The 14,855-nt window shown below is 40.6% G+C and overlaps 1 protein-coding gene and 1 pseudogene across 1 annotated transcript in view; one reads left to right on the plus strand and one right to left on the minus strand.

The window, feature by feature from the left end:
* Positions 1–14,855, minus strand: part of KCNAB1 (potassium voltage-gated channel subfamily A regulatory beta subunit 1) — a 445,278-nt gene that overhangs the window by 406,111 nt on the left and 24,312 nt on the right. The window lies entirely within an intron of this gene.
* On the plus strand, positions 1,718–1,841 carry LOC138989479 (small nucleolar RNA SNORA70; annotated as a pseudogene).

Raw genomic sequence — 14,855 nt, forward strand, 5'->3', positions numbered from 1 at the left:
TGGTATTCCTATCTCTTTCAGAATTTTCCACAGTTTATTGTGATCCACACCGTCAAAGGCTTTGACATAGTCAATAAAGCAGAAAGATGTTTTTCTGGAAATCTCTTGCTTTTTTGATGATCTAGCAGATGTTGGCAATTTGATCTCTGGTTCCTCTGCCTTTCCTAAAACCAGCTTGAACATCTGCTGGTTCATGGTACATGTATTGCTGAAACCTGGCTTGGAGACTTTTGAGCATTACTTTGCTAGTGTGTGAGATGAGTGCAATTGCGTGGTAGTTTGAGCATTCTTTGGCCTTGCCCTTCTTTGGGATTGGAATGAAAACTGACCTTTTCCAGTCCTGTGGCCACTGCTGAGTTTTCCAAATTTGCTGGCATATGGAGTGCAGCACTTTCACAGCATCATCTTTCAGGATTTGAAATAGCTCAACTGGAATTCCAGCACCTCCACTAGCTTTGTTTATAGTGATGCTTTCTAAGGCCCACTTGACTTCATATTCCATGATGTCTGGCTCTAGGTGAGTGATCACACCATCATGATTATCTGGGTCGTGAAGATCTTTTTTGTACAGTTCTTCTGTATATTCCTGCCACCTCTTCTTAATATCTTCTGTTTCTGTTAGGTCCATACCATTTCTGTCCTTTATCAAGCCCATCTTTGTATGAAATGTTCCCTTGGTATCTCTAATTTTCTTGAAGAGATCTCTAGTCTTTCCCATTCTGTTGTTTTCCTCTATTTCTTTGCATTGATCGCTGAGGAAGGCTTTCTTATCTCTCCTTGCTATTCTTTGGAACTCTGCATTCAGATGCTTACATCTTTCCTTTCCTCCTGCTTTTCACTTCTCTTCTTTTCACAGCTATTTGTAAGGCCTCCTCAGACAGCCATTTTGCTTTTTCGCATTTCTTTTCCATGGGGATGGTCTTGATCGCTGTCTCCTGTACAATGACATGAACCTCCGTCCATAGTTCATCAGGCACTCTGTCTATCAGATCTAGTCCCTTAAATCTATTTCTCACTTTCACTGTATAATCATAAGGGATTTGATTTAGGTCATACCTGAATGGTCTAGTGGTTTTCCCTACTTTCTTCAATTTAAGTCTGAATTTGGCAATAAGGGGTTCATGATCTGAGCCACAGTCAGCTCCTGGTCTTGTTTTTGTTGACTGTATAGAGCTTCTCCATCTTTGGCTGCAAAGAATATAATCAATCTGACTTCAGTGTTGACCATCTGGTGATGTCCATGTGTAGAGTCTTCTCTTGTGTTGTTGGAAGAGAGTGTTTGCTATGACCAGTGCGTTCTCTTGGCAAAACTCTATTAGCCTTTTTCCTGCTTCATTCCGTACTCCAAGGCCAAATTTGCCTGTTACCCCAGGTGTTTCTTGACTTCCTACTTTTGCATTCCAGTCCCCTATAATGAAAAGGACATCTTTTTTAGTGTTTAAAACATCTTGTAGGCCTTCATAGAACTGTTCAACTTCAGCTTCTTCAGCGTTACTGGTTGGGGCATAGGCTTAGATTACCGTGATATTGAATGGTTTGCCTTGGAAACGCAAACCATTTTTGGAGATCATTCTGTCATTTTTGAGATTGCATTCACGTACTGCATTTGGAAAGGGTATTCAAAAGTGGGAACTGATCATCTGTTTTTGAAAACTAAAACAATTATAGATCAGAAGTACAAAGGGAAGCAAAGCATAAGTACAAAAGTAATGTTACTCTGTAGCCAACTAAGCCAACCGTGCTCTTTTCCCCATGGGAGCCCAGGGTGCAATGGCCTCAAGCAGCCTCCCCAGTGGTGCATGCTGCCGGTATAACCTTCCTAAGTGACCTGAGAGACAAGCTTCTTGAGTGAACATGCATGTCTGATCTTGTGCTGTCCCAAATCTAGGCTTCAGACATGTATGTGGGGTACCTTTGGAAAGCCCTAGGCACAGTGGCCAAGGTCTACTTTGGCCAAGTCATCATGTCCATCCACACCAAGCTGAAGAACAAGGAGCATGTGATTGAGACCCTGCTCAAGACCAAGTTCAAGTTTCCTGGCTGCCAGAGGATCTACATCTCCAACAAGTGAGGATTTACTAAGTTTAATGCAAAAGAATTGAGGACATAGTGGCAGAAAACGGGCTTATCCCAGATGGCTGAGGAGTCAAATACATTCTTAATAGTGGCTCCTGGACAAATGGTGGGCCCCACACTTGTAAGAAACTTGGTGCTATTCCCTTCTTACTCACACCCAACATTTAAGTCATACTTTCCTGTCCAAAAAAACAAGTAATGTTAAAGACAAACATTGAGCATACTCCAGGAGATAGTGAAGGACAGGGAAGCCTGGCATGCTGTAGTTTATGGGGTTGCAGAGAGTCAGACTTGACTTAGTGACTGAAAAACAACAAAGATAAACATAAGTGAAAACATGAAACATGTTAAACATATTCCAAAGCAATTGCTCAGAAGAGGAAAGCTGGATGCAACATAGAAGATATGTAGAGAAGTTCTGATGTTTTTAATAGAGTCAACTTCATGCTAGATTTTGTTAGTTAGGAGCATGAACTCACAAGAAACACAAAGTCCTCCTGATTGTGGGAATTTCTCCCACCTCAGTCCCCTCTATTCTGTTCACCTAAACTCTGGCTCCCCTTTCTCTTGACTCTCCAAGCTGAGACCTTTGGTGCACTGACCACACACAGTATCACATGTGTGTGTCCACCAGTGACCAGCTAAATGATCAATCTGTCTGTGATCACAGCCCAGCTTACAGTATAATACTGCAGTCATCCGTCTGCTCTCCTTAGGATCTCCTTTCAGGTTTTAGACCACATCAGGTCAGTTCAGTTGATCACCCATGTCCGACTCTTTGCGACCCCATGGACTGCAGCACACCAGGCTTCCCCGTCCATCACCAACTCCCAGAGCTTGCTCAAATTCATGTCCGTCAAGTCAGTGATGCCATCCAAAAGTATAAAGAGCAGCACAATTTTTCAATTCTTCCTACTTAAGCATTTGTAATCTATTTCTATTTAATATACAGGTATAATTCACTCTCCCTTTTGTTGGGCTAGCTACAGAAAGAAATGGAATTGTCTTAAAGAATCAGTGGCATAAAAAATAGGAAGTTTTAGTGGGAAAGGTCCTATGAAAGGAGACCTGAGTCCTAGATCCAGCTCCCTTGCTAAATATATACTATGTGACCCAAATCATGCTAAACATCTTCCTGGACTTGGGTAGAGCAAGCACCCTAAGCAACAAAACCCAGCAGTAATGTTTTTCTCCCTTAAAAACACTCTAACTCCTTTATAGATCTTTTATGTTACATTCACCTTTCTTCTTCTGGGCAAATGAACAACTCACATACTAGGTATCATGCTAGAGGCCAGGAAAGCAAAATGGTTATGAACATGGTCCCATCCCATATATACTTTCAAATCTAGTGAGAGAGATGGCCATTTGTGCCAATAATTACACACAGAAGCAAGTGGAGAGGAACACAGGTGGAAAATGATCAATTCTTTTCAAGAGAGTGGCCTCATTTGAGGCAGCGAAACCTTCCCTGCTCATGTACAGAATGATGTGAGGCTCAAATGGGACACTGTATGTGAATGAACTTTGAAAGTTGTAACTCTCTCTCTTCTTGTGAGGCACTCATCTTACGTTTCCTGTCTTTCTTATCTGGTCACATCTAAACTGTAGTGTTGGGTAAAGTGTCAACAGACAAAGGGGCGGTACGGCAAGCCATATTTCATATTTCACTACTTTTCCAGATTAATTCACCATATTTAGGTAATAGATTCTGAAAAGCAATCCTCCCCGCAGCCAATGGGTTAAGAACCAGTTCAATCTGGGAGCGATAATATGCAAGATGTTGCAGGCTAGATGCTCAGCATTGACTTTTGTACATTAGTATGCATCAAGCAACCCCTCAGTGGGAAGACAGGGTAACAAGTGATGAATCGTCTTGTAGATCATAAGGTTGTATGCACACTAAATGAATCTTTGTACTGTGGCATCTATGCAACGTTTGGCCTTGATTTATAATTCAGTACAAAGTTTGTCATTGCTGCAAAAGGGTAATGAAATAACAAGATAAAGTTGAGTTAAAAGTGCTTTCTCATCTAAATGTCTACACCCAGCAAAAAGTTATGGCTGGATCTGAACCGACAAGAATAAAGGAAAAAAATCATATTTCTCTTTCCTTAATTTTAGGGTTCAGCTGGTGCCAGAAATCTGTTCACTGTGGTGATTTAATCACCAAGTTCAAATAATACTTCTCATTGACTTGAAAAATAGCTGGACACAGGGAGTAGCATAAAGCAAAATGCTTTTGGTGAGGCACATTCTGACATCTTCTCCATAATAGAGTTTTATTTTCAAATTACTGAATCAACCTCAGTGACAGGTAGTAATTTGATACTTAATGATCATTATTCTTATACTTTCACCACAAGGTTGACATGATGGCTAACCAGAGTCCCCATGACTTGGCTTGGCTCAAAATAGGGGGCTATATAAAAAAAATTTTAATGACACAGTTCATTTGAAAATCTGAAAGAAATCCATAAAAGCAAAGACAATCTTAAGAAGTTTAAGTCTGAGAGTCTTATCTTGAGTTGCTATTTTAATGCAGAGCTATTCCATTGTATGATGGAAATGTTCTGTATCTTCAGTGTCCAACACAGTAGCCATTATCCTCATGTGGGTATAAGCAGTTAAATTTGGCTAATGCTACTTGAGGAACTGAATTTTAATTTAATGTTAAATTAACTATAACTTATTTGGAGAAGGAAATGGCAACCCACTCCAGTATTCTTGCCTTGAGAATCCCAGGGACAGGGAAGCCTGATTGGGCTGCTGTCTATGGGGTCGCACAGAGTCAGACATGGCTGAAGCGACTTAGCAGCAGCAGCAGCAACTATAACTTATACAGCCACAGGTGACTGAAAATGAAAGTGTTAGTCACTCAGTCGTGTCCAACTCTTTGCAACCCCATGGACTGTAGAGCATGAGGCTTCTCTGTCTATGGGATTCTCCAGGCAAGAATGCTCCAGTGGATAGCCATTCCTTTCTTCCTGACCCAGGGATCAAACCCAGGTCTCCCACATTGCGGGCAGATTCTTTACCATCTGAGCCACCAGGGAAGCCACAGGTGACTGGTGGCTACCATGTTGGATAGCATGTGAATTCTGTTCTTAAACACTATTTAATAACCCACATTTAAACTCAAGTATTAAAAGCAGTTTTCTAAACTACCTAATTTTTCTGCAATGAGTTACTAACTTCAGAGTGCCTAAGTTTTGTGAATCCCATAATTGACTTTGTAAAATGCTTTTCCTTATTTTTCTGATCTTATTTCTTAAAGCAGTGTCAATAGGGATTCTGGTTTCCTTTGGTTTAAGTCTGAAGCAGCTAATCATATAAAAGAGATGAAAAGTTGTCTTACTTACTGGGAGCTAGCAAAGTAGGCAGACTCCCTGGCTGTTTCAAGGTCAAGCCATGTGTGTGTGTTTTTATTTTAACCAAAGGATGCCATGATGCTGCCTGGCAAACAGCTTCATGTTGAGTCACCAACCTGAATGATCTGAAGGAATTTCACAGATACCACATATCTACGAGGGATGTTAACAGCCACCCTATCAAGTAAAAGACTCCATGTCTTAATAACAGCTATGATTCTCTCAATTTGACTCTGAATTGCTGCAGACTCAGCTGAACATACAATGAAAATAAGGCAACAGTCCTCACAAGATGGTCAGGAGAGAGATGATTGAAAGCAGCTGATGGGATGTTTTGAGAGCTAGTTAGCCTTATTAGAGTCTAGCATAATAGTTTGCATGTAGCAGGTGGTCAAAATTATTAACTGATTGTTTCATAATTGTAGACCTAAAATTGGAAGAAATGCCAGATTTATATATTACACAGATAGACAGATATAGCATTATTGCTACTATATGCTCTTTTTTGCTTAAAAGCATCCAGTATAAATATATCCTAAATATACAATCCTTTCAGTTCGGCTTCAACCAATGTTTAAAAAATCATGTGATGATTTCAAGTGATGAAAACACTTCAGATGCGAGCTTTCTAAAGGCTTCTTTTATGTGCCCAATGCTGAAAATCAGGTATCCCAAGCACACTGTTCTAATGTGTGTTCTAAGGTTAGTGAGTTCTTAGAATGCTTTCAAATCTAAATCAAAAACTCATGTGTCACTGTAAGTAAATTGTTAGTAGTGCCTTTATAATACAAGTAGTCAGAGCACAATGATTTTTATAGATAAAAGTAGACATACCTTGCCAATAATTCTTCACTCATTTTTATCTGGTCTCACATATATAGATATTTCATAGGTATTTAATTCAAAGATCAATCATTTTATGAAAAGTGTGAAGCTACAATGTTTTGTTTCTGTGGACTAGCCTTCAGAGATTATGCAAAAAAATCCATTTGTGAGAAGAATTAAAACGTTTTTCAAAATGTATAGACGGCTAGATTCAAAAAGAACAAAAGTGAAATATTTTAGTTAGATCTAAAAACAACATGAAATGAAGGGGATAAAACCTCCCTCTAACTGGCACACCCATGTTAGGAGTTTGGCAGTCAGATATCATTCTTTTTCTTGCTATCAGTAATCTGGGGAGGGTGGGGCAGGGGTGAGGGGTATCCTGTGTGTGTGTGTGCGTGAGACTAATGACTCCATATTTCAGTTTGATTATCAATAAAAGAGTTGTTAACAGTACTATGAGACAAGAAAGACAAACAGGTAGTAAAAGGCTACAGGTTTGATTTGGTTTGGTTTTTTACAGGAAGTAGAAGGTTGCAATTGGAGGCGACAGAGGTAGTAACAGTTGATTCCAGAGATTTGATGTGAGCTCCCCAGCGCCAGACTGCACGCACCAAGCCCTCAATTCCTGTTAAAGAAGAGACGTGGGCCAACATTAGAGGGAAGTCTTGAGCTTCTTAAAAGTAATGTATTGAGGTTTATTCTCAGTTAACAAATAGTAGTGAAGAGATAATTGCCTGAAGAATGCAGTGGTTTAAGGAGCTGCTTTAAAGTCAGACAAGGGAGAAAAGATCTGCTGGTGCAGTGGTGCTCTGTGGTGCTTCTTATCCTGTGAATGAGGATGTAGATGAGTTAAGCAATTCTGTTGGAAGCACTTTAAAGACAAGAGAGCCATGAGCAGTAGCTGCAGCTGTGGAGCACTCCCTGTCTGCCTCCTTCCTGAGGCAGAGTGCGATGCCTCCTTGGGGGCCTAATTAGATCTGTGAGTGTTTTCCCTTCCAGACACGTGGAAATGAAAACCAGGATGCAGAGAATTAAACTATACCAGAATAGATCCCGCTCACGGCACCTCCCAAATCATTCAGTCCCTGCTTTCTTCATTCCTTTCCATGCCCTTCCTTATGTCTTCAAGCCCTCTCACCTAGATTATTAAAATAAATTTGTATCAGTTTCTTGTACACAGTTCTTCCAAAAATACCTTTTAAGGATGTCAGTTTGATCTTGTTATTTCTTACCTAGGAATGCCTCAATAGTTTTTCATGGCCAGCTCCTCCAATGACCTATTTCTTTCCTGCCTCTTACACTCTTCTTTGAGCTCTCTCTCCTTACCCAGAAGGTTTGCTGGGGCAAGGAGAGAGAGGAGAAGAAGCAAGATAGAGAAGAATAGGTGCCTGCTCCTGAGTTCTTCCTATGGTATATGTTTAATAGTTGTAACATTATTTCATTTTCTCCATAACCCTATGGAATAGGTATCACTATCTCCATTTTACTGATGAGAAAAGTGAACAGGAAGAAGGGATAAAATAGTGTAAGTCATCTACTTTGTAAGACTTAAGGGTCAGTAATCAATCCAGAGCTGTCTCCAGAACTTGTTTTACAACCATCACTTCTGGTTCTTCAAATATACTGTTCCTTCTGTATCACATGTTCCCTCAACCTTCATCTTGAATCAAATATTATACTCTTATTCATCCTAAAAAATCCTGTGCATGAAACAACTCTAGTTATTCTTGACTCTCAAGAGATCATTCATCATTTGTTCTACTCTAATCTAATACATTATAACTGTGTTTTAAACCGCAACATTGCATTTGTCATGCCAGATTCTGATTGTCTGGTTGACGTGACTGTTTCCCCTACTAGACTGCTCTCAGAGTTGCTTGAAGCCAGGAATCATGTTTTTCTCTTACTGTGTGCTCAGCAACTGGCGTACTGCATACAGCACCAGTATGGTGCTCAGTCAATCTTTGTTGATTTGAACAACTGTGTTGTGCAAAGAGTAAACTGGTAGATAGAAAGCCGTTGGTTAAATTCTTAACTAGAACCTAACAAACCATCTATGTGAGTATTAGCAGATTATTTAACTTCTTCATGTCTCAGAAAACTTATTTGTAAGATTACTGAAGGTATTTGGGGTGAGATACTAAGTTATCTACAACATCTCCTCAGATTCTAAAATCTGTACACTTACTCTTTACATACAGTGTGTGTGGAAGGAAAAGTACTGTAATCAGACACAAGATGAAACACAGCATTTGTAGAATTGCACTTGCTGAACAGTTGATGGAACTTAACTGTATTTATGAGGCAATTGGTGGGTGGGGTGGCTAACCATCTTATAAATAAACCACTTTATGAGTTTTTAATGTGTTCCTTATTAAAAATGCATTACTTTCCATACTAAATTAAATAGCATTTGAAGCCAATGTTTCTTTTTTTACCTTTATTTAAATGAGATTTCTGCTTGCTTTAGTTACATGATTAAGTAGCAAAAGCTACTTGAGATGCAGACTAATAGAGGAAAATATCCCTTTAAAGATAAAAAAAGGATTTTAGAGCAAGAGGAGAACTAAGAAACAGATCCAAGTTCAGGGAATGGAGACAGCTCACAGGTGGTTAAAAGTGGAGTAGCCTCATCCCCAATTTCCAGATACTTGACTAACTGGAAACTTACTGCTATGATCTCTTTGCCATTCCAGCTTAGGATTCATTGGTTCCCTCTAAATATGATCAGTAGAGAATATGGTCAACACACGCAATTGATACTGCCTCACCATAATGGACTTCCCTTTTCTCATATCAAGAGTAGTCTGCCTTTCCATCCTCCATAAGGGGTTGAGCATGAAGCTACAGAAGTCAGGTAGCTTCTTCCATCACCTAGATCTGGGAAGTGGTCCAGAGTGGACAGGTCATCCACTCAAAACCAAGGTTAATGAAAAAAATGGAACTTCTAGGAAAAGAAAGCTACTCTTTCCTTCTTTCCTTCTAGAAGTGAATGAGAGCTTTGTCATCCATCTTGAAGAGGAGAGAAGAACTTGAGGCTGCCACAGACCATCATATGGAGCTGACGTGGAGCCATAGCGAAAAAGAAAAACACGAATGCAAAGAAAGAGAAACTAGATCCTGTCCACAGTGTTTGTACCTTAAATCTACCCTTCCCTGAAGTTTTCCCTATCTCTGGACTTTTTAATTATGTGTGGCAGTTAGTTTTCTTTACTACTTAAGCCAGCTTGAGATATATGTGTGTGTGTGTGCATGTGTACATATATATATCACAAGTAACAGAAAAGCTAACTGATAGAAATGGTCTATGCTGTTCAAGGTTATCTACAGAATGGAAGAATTTTTGTAGAATGTATTTCAATGTCTTAACTACATAAAAGGCCTAAACATTTTTCCAGGTTAAATTCAGAACAAGAATCTTTATCTGTAAACCTCACTACAGATTAGACTACTGAATCCCAATATTTGTTTTAGATCCAAGGTAGCTCAAAAAAGAAATTCAAAAGCATATATCTTAAATTCTTAAAACCTAATTTTAATTTTAATTTTCCTTCCTTTTATAATAGTAATGCAAAAATTTAGAAATGAAAAATAGAGGAAAGAGGGAAAATCATATACATTCTTATCACCTAAAATTTACAACTCCTAATAGTTGGTTGTTTTTCCTTCGAATATTTTTGCTATGATTTTTTCCTTGATTGAGCCCATTCAGGTTGGTAAATGTAATACCTATATTTCTTGATTTAAAAAGTGAATCAGTCAGTCAGTTCAGTTGTAGCTGACTCTTTGCAACCCCGTGGACTGCAGCACACCAAGCTTCTCTGTCACCAACTTCCAGAGCTTGCTTAAACTCATGTCTGTTGAGTCGGTAATGCTGTCCAACAATATCATCCTCTTTCATCCCCTTCTCCTGCCTTCAATCTTTCCCAGCATTAGGGTGTTTTCCAGTGAGTCAGTTCTTTGCATCAGGTGGCCAGAGTATTGGAGTTTCAGCTTCAACATCAGTCCTTCCAATGAACACTTAGGACTAATCTTCTTTAGGATGAACTGGTTTGATCTTGCAGTCCAAGGGACTCTCAAGAGTCTTCTCTAACACCACAGTTCAAAAGCATCAATTCTTTAATGCTCAGCTTTCTTTATAGTCCAACTCTCACATCCATACATGACTACTGGAAAAACCACAGCTTTGACTAGACAGACCTTTGTTGGCAAAGTAATGTCTCTACTTTTTAACATTCTGTCTAGGTTGGTCATAGCTTTTCTTTTAAAAAGCAAATGTCTTTTAATTTCATGGCTGCGGTCACCATCTGCAGTGATTTTGGAGCCCTAAAAAATAAAGTCTCTCACTGTTTCCGTTATTTCCCCATCTATTTGCCATGAAGTGATGGGACAGAATGTCATGATCTTTGTTTTTGAGTTTTAAGTTGAGTTTTAAGTTTTAAGTTGAGTTGAGTTTTAAGCCAGGTTTTTCACTCTCCTCTTTCACTTTCATCAAGAGACCCTTTAGTTCCTCTTTGCTTTCTGCCATAACGGTGATATCATCTGCATATCTGAGGTTATTGATATTTCTCCCGGCAATCTTGATTCTGGCTTGTGCCTCATCCAGCCAGGTGTTTTGCATGATGTACTCTGCATACAAGTTAAATAAGCAGGGTGACAATACACAGCCTTGACGTACTCCTTTCCCAGTTTGGAACCAATCCATTGTTCCATGTCTGGTTCTAATTGTTACTTCTTGACCTGTATACAGGTTTCTCAGGAGGCAGGTAAGGTGGTCTGGTATTCCCATCTCTTGAAGAATTTTCCACAGTTTGTTGTGATCCACATAGTCAAAGGCTTTGGCATAGTCAATAAAGCAGAAGTAAATGGTTTTCTGGAACTCGCTTGCTTTTCCTATGATCCAACAGATGTTGGAGATTTGATATCTGGTTCTTCTGCCTTTTCTAAGTCCTGTTTGAACACTGGGAAGTTCTTGATCTACATGCTGTTGAAGACTGGCTTGGAGAACTTTGAGCATTACTTTGCTAGTATGTGAGATGAGTGTAATTGTGCAGTAGTTTGAACTTTCTTTGGAATTACCTTTCTTTGGGATTGGACTGAAAATTGACCTTTCCAGTCCTGTGGCCACTACTGAATTTTCCAAATTTTCTGGCATATTGTTAATAAGTGAACTTCTGGTCAATATGAAACAGTTAATTGATGTGGAATATCCCCTCACACACACACACACACACACACACACTCCAGAAAAAAGTATTTGCTGAATAAAGTGTAACAAAATAGGAGAGAACAAGATGACAGAGGGGTAGGTAGATGTGGAGTACATCTCTCTCCACAGATACATCAGGAATACACCTTCAGACACAGAAGTGCATGCAGAATACCAGCTGAGAGCAGACAGGAGTACCTGACCAGCAGAAAAGAATACACAGACCCACACAAAACTCGGTAGGATGAAGGAACTAGGGGGAAAGACAAGAGTGTTAGTAGGGCTGGACTTGCCCTCGGTGTGTGGGGGACTGAAGCAGGGGTCCAATCCCCACACTGGGCAAATGTCTGAGTCAAAGGAGAAACATTTAAGGCTTAGCAGCCTAAATGGAATGAGAATCAGACAGTCCTTGCTGCAGCCATACATACCCCAGATGCAGACCCCTGGAAGGTGCAGCAGCTGGGAGCTGGAGTTTAGGGTTTATGGAGCAATCCCAGGGAGAGCGGCTGCTATTAACTGCTGAGAGATGGATCAAGGGGATGTGAGGGAGGAGACTGGTGGGAAATGCCTGTGGAAGAAAGCCAAGCAACCGTGGAAGCAAGGAGATACTGCTGAGTCACGCGTAGAGGATGGAGCCATCACCATAGCCTCTCTCCCCCAAGAAGCCAGCACTGGCAGCTGAACAACAGAGAGGCTGGCCCATCAAAAGCCTGATGCACTGAACTACAGAGTAGGACCCCACCCAGGGCACTCCTTTAAGTGCCTGATGTGCCAGGCACATCAGGACCCCAGTCAGGGGAGCCCCTCTATGTACCTGATGCCTGAACAACAGAGAAGGACCCTAGGCAAGGGAGCCCTCTAAATGCCTCAACGGGCAGAGCTATGAAGAAAGACTGGCCAAAGAGGCCTTCTGATCACCAGCTATAAGAGGCTCAAGAGAAGACTTTGATAGGGCCATAACTCCTGTGGCAGAGGCATTCTGTGTCCCTGCACACTTGGCGCCACCAGGGTCCCCGCAAGCCAAGCAACCGCACCACCTTCACGCTCAACTCTCACTGGGGCAGAGCTGCCACAGGCAAGAAAAGTCTTGTGTCTATGCACACAGGGTCGCTTCAGTCGTGTCCAACTCTTTGCGACCCTGTAGACTGTGGCCTGCCAGGCTTCTCTGTCAGGGACGGGGGATCTTCAGGCAAGAATACTAGAGTGTATTGGCCAATACTGGTTGTCATACCCTTCTGCTGCTGCTGCTGCTAAGTCGCTTCAGTCATGTCCGACTCTGTGTGAACCCAGAGACGGCAGCCCACCAGGCTCCCCCGTCCCTGGGATTCTCCAGGCAAGAACACTGGAGTGGGTTGCCATTTCCTTCTCCAATGCATGAAAGTGAAAAATCGAAGTGAAGTCGCTCAGTCGTGTCCGACTCCTAGCGACCCCATGGACTGTAGCCCACCAGGCTCCTCCATCCATGGGATTTTCCAGGCAAGAGTACTGGAGTGGGGTGCCATTGCCTTCTTCGCCATACCCTTCTAGAGCACTGTATTTCCTGCTGTCCTAGCCATCAACTCCCCTGAGTACCTGGTGCTGCCAGACCCCCTGCGACCCAAGCAGCTGCACCACCTCCACACCTGGCCCTCACAGGGGCAAACCCAAGTCCTCCAGGGCAGCCTCAGGAGCAAACCCCAGTGGACGACCCACATGCAGAGGTGGAAATAAAACCACAACTGAAATCCGGGGGCAGTATGGCTAAGGAAGAAGACCCAAACCTTCCCACCAGCTGTACAAGTTGCAGATTAAATCCACATGATCAACTAGGCAGACTCTGTGTCTGTGGAGTACATTGATAGCTCCCACAAAAGAAAATGCACTAGTTCTGACAGCCGTGGGCATTGGAGGCAAGAACACGGAGGAGTAGGACCAGATTAGAATCTGAGCTGCCCCCACTGCAGGTCTAGAGAGCTGCAGTGTTGGAGGGCATCCTAGGGAGGTGAGGTGGACTGTGACTCCCAGCGAGAGAAAGGACTCTGACAGCAGTGACTCAAGAAAAACATTCATTATTCTTATGTTTTGATTTGTTCTGTAGATCCTTTTGGATTTTTTCCTTTTTCTCCCCTCTTCTTCCCCACCCCTGCCCCGCTGTTGTAGTTGTCAATTTTATTGGCACTATGAAACCTAATTAAGCTTTTGAGATTTTTTTTTCTTTTTTTTCTCAGTCACATTTTTTATTGTTGTTACAAACCTCTGCCTTTACATTGGGCTTTTGCAGTTTGGGGGAGTTTCCTTTTTTTTTTTTTTTGTCTTTTTCTAATTTTAATTTTTAAAATTTTAAACTTATTATTATTTTTTCTACATTTATTCCTTTGTTTGCTTTTCCTACTGCTCTTTCCCCCTTGCTTTAATGTATATAAATCTTCTTTATCTACCTCTATTTAACTTAGTATATCTATTCATTCTTTTCTTTCTTCCCCTTTCAACATATTTGTTAGTTTCATTTTCATTGCTTTATTCCCCAATTGGTACCTTGTTTTAGTTTTGCTTTCCAGTTTCTGCTTTAGTTAGTTTTGTTCTGGTAGACATAACTTTTGGTTTCCTTTGTTCACTGGGTCAATCTATTGTACTTTATTTTTGTTGGACTGTTTTGATTTTGCTTATGGGTGTATACGTATAAGTGTATATTCAGTCACACTTTATTGTTGTTATAAACCTCTGCCTCTACACTGGGCTTTTGCAGTTCTGTGGAGTTTTCTTTTTTCTTTCTTCTTCCATTTTTTTTTCTTTTCTTTTTTTTTTTTTTAATAAATTTAACCTTTAATTTTTTTAAACCAGTATATTTTTTCTACATTTATTCTTTTGTTTGCCTTTCCTACCATTCTTTTCCCCTTGCAGTTAATCTTTGATGTATATAAATCTTCTTCATTTACCTCTCCTTAACTTTGCATATCTAGTCTTTCTTTACTTTCCTCTCAACATATTTGTTAGTTTTATTTTCATTGCTTTATTCCCCAACTGGCACCTTGCTCTAGTTTTGTTTTCCAGTTTGTGCTTTAGTTAGTTTTGTTCTGGTAGATGTAGTTTTTGGTTTCCTTTGTCTGCCGGGTCAGTCTACTGTACTTTATATTTGCTGGACTGTTTTGACTTTGCTCATGGGTGTATATGTATATGTGTATATTCATTATTTTAACTATTATTTGCCTGATTTTGTAACTCCCATTTGTGTGGGATTCATCTTTGGTTTCTTGATTTGGATATTTGTTTTAATCTCACTTAATGCCATAATGAATCACTTGTGGCATCTTCATTCCTGACCAGAGTTCAAACCCTGAGCCTTTAGAGTGGGAGCACTGACTCCAAGACCCTAGACTACCAGGGAATTAACC

This window comes from Bos mutus, chromosome 1, assembly GCF_027580195.1.
Source record: "Bos mutus isolate GX-2022 chromosome 1, NWIPB_WYAK_1.1, whole genome shotgun sequence".
NCBI lineage: Eukaryota > Metazoa > Chordata > Mammalia > Artiodactyla > Bovidae > Bos > Bos mutus.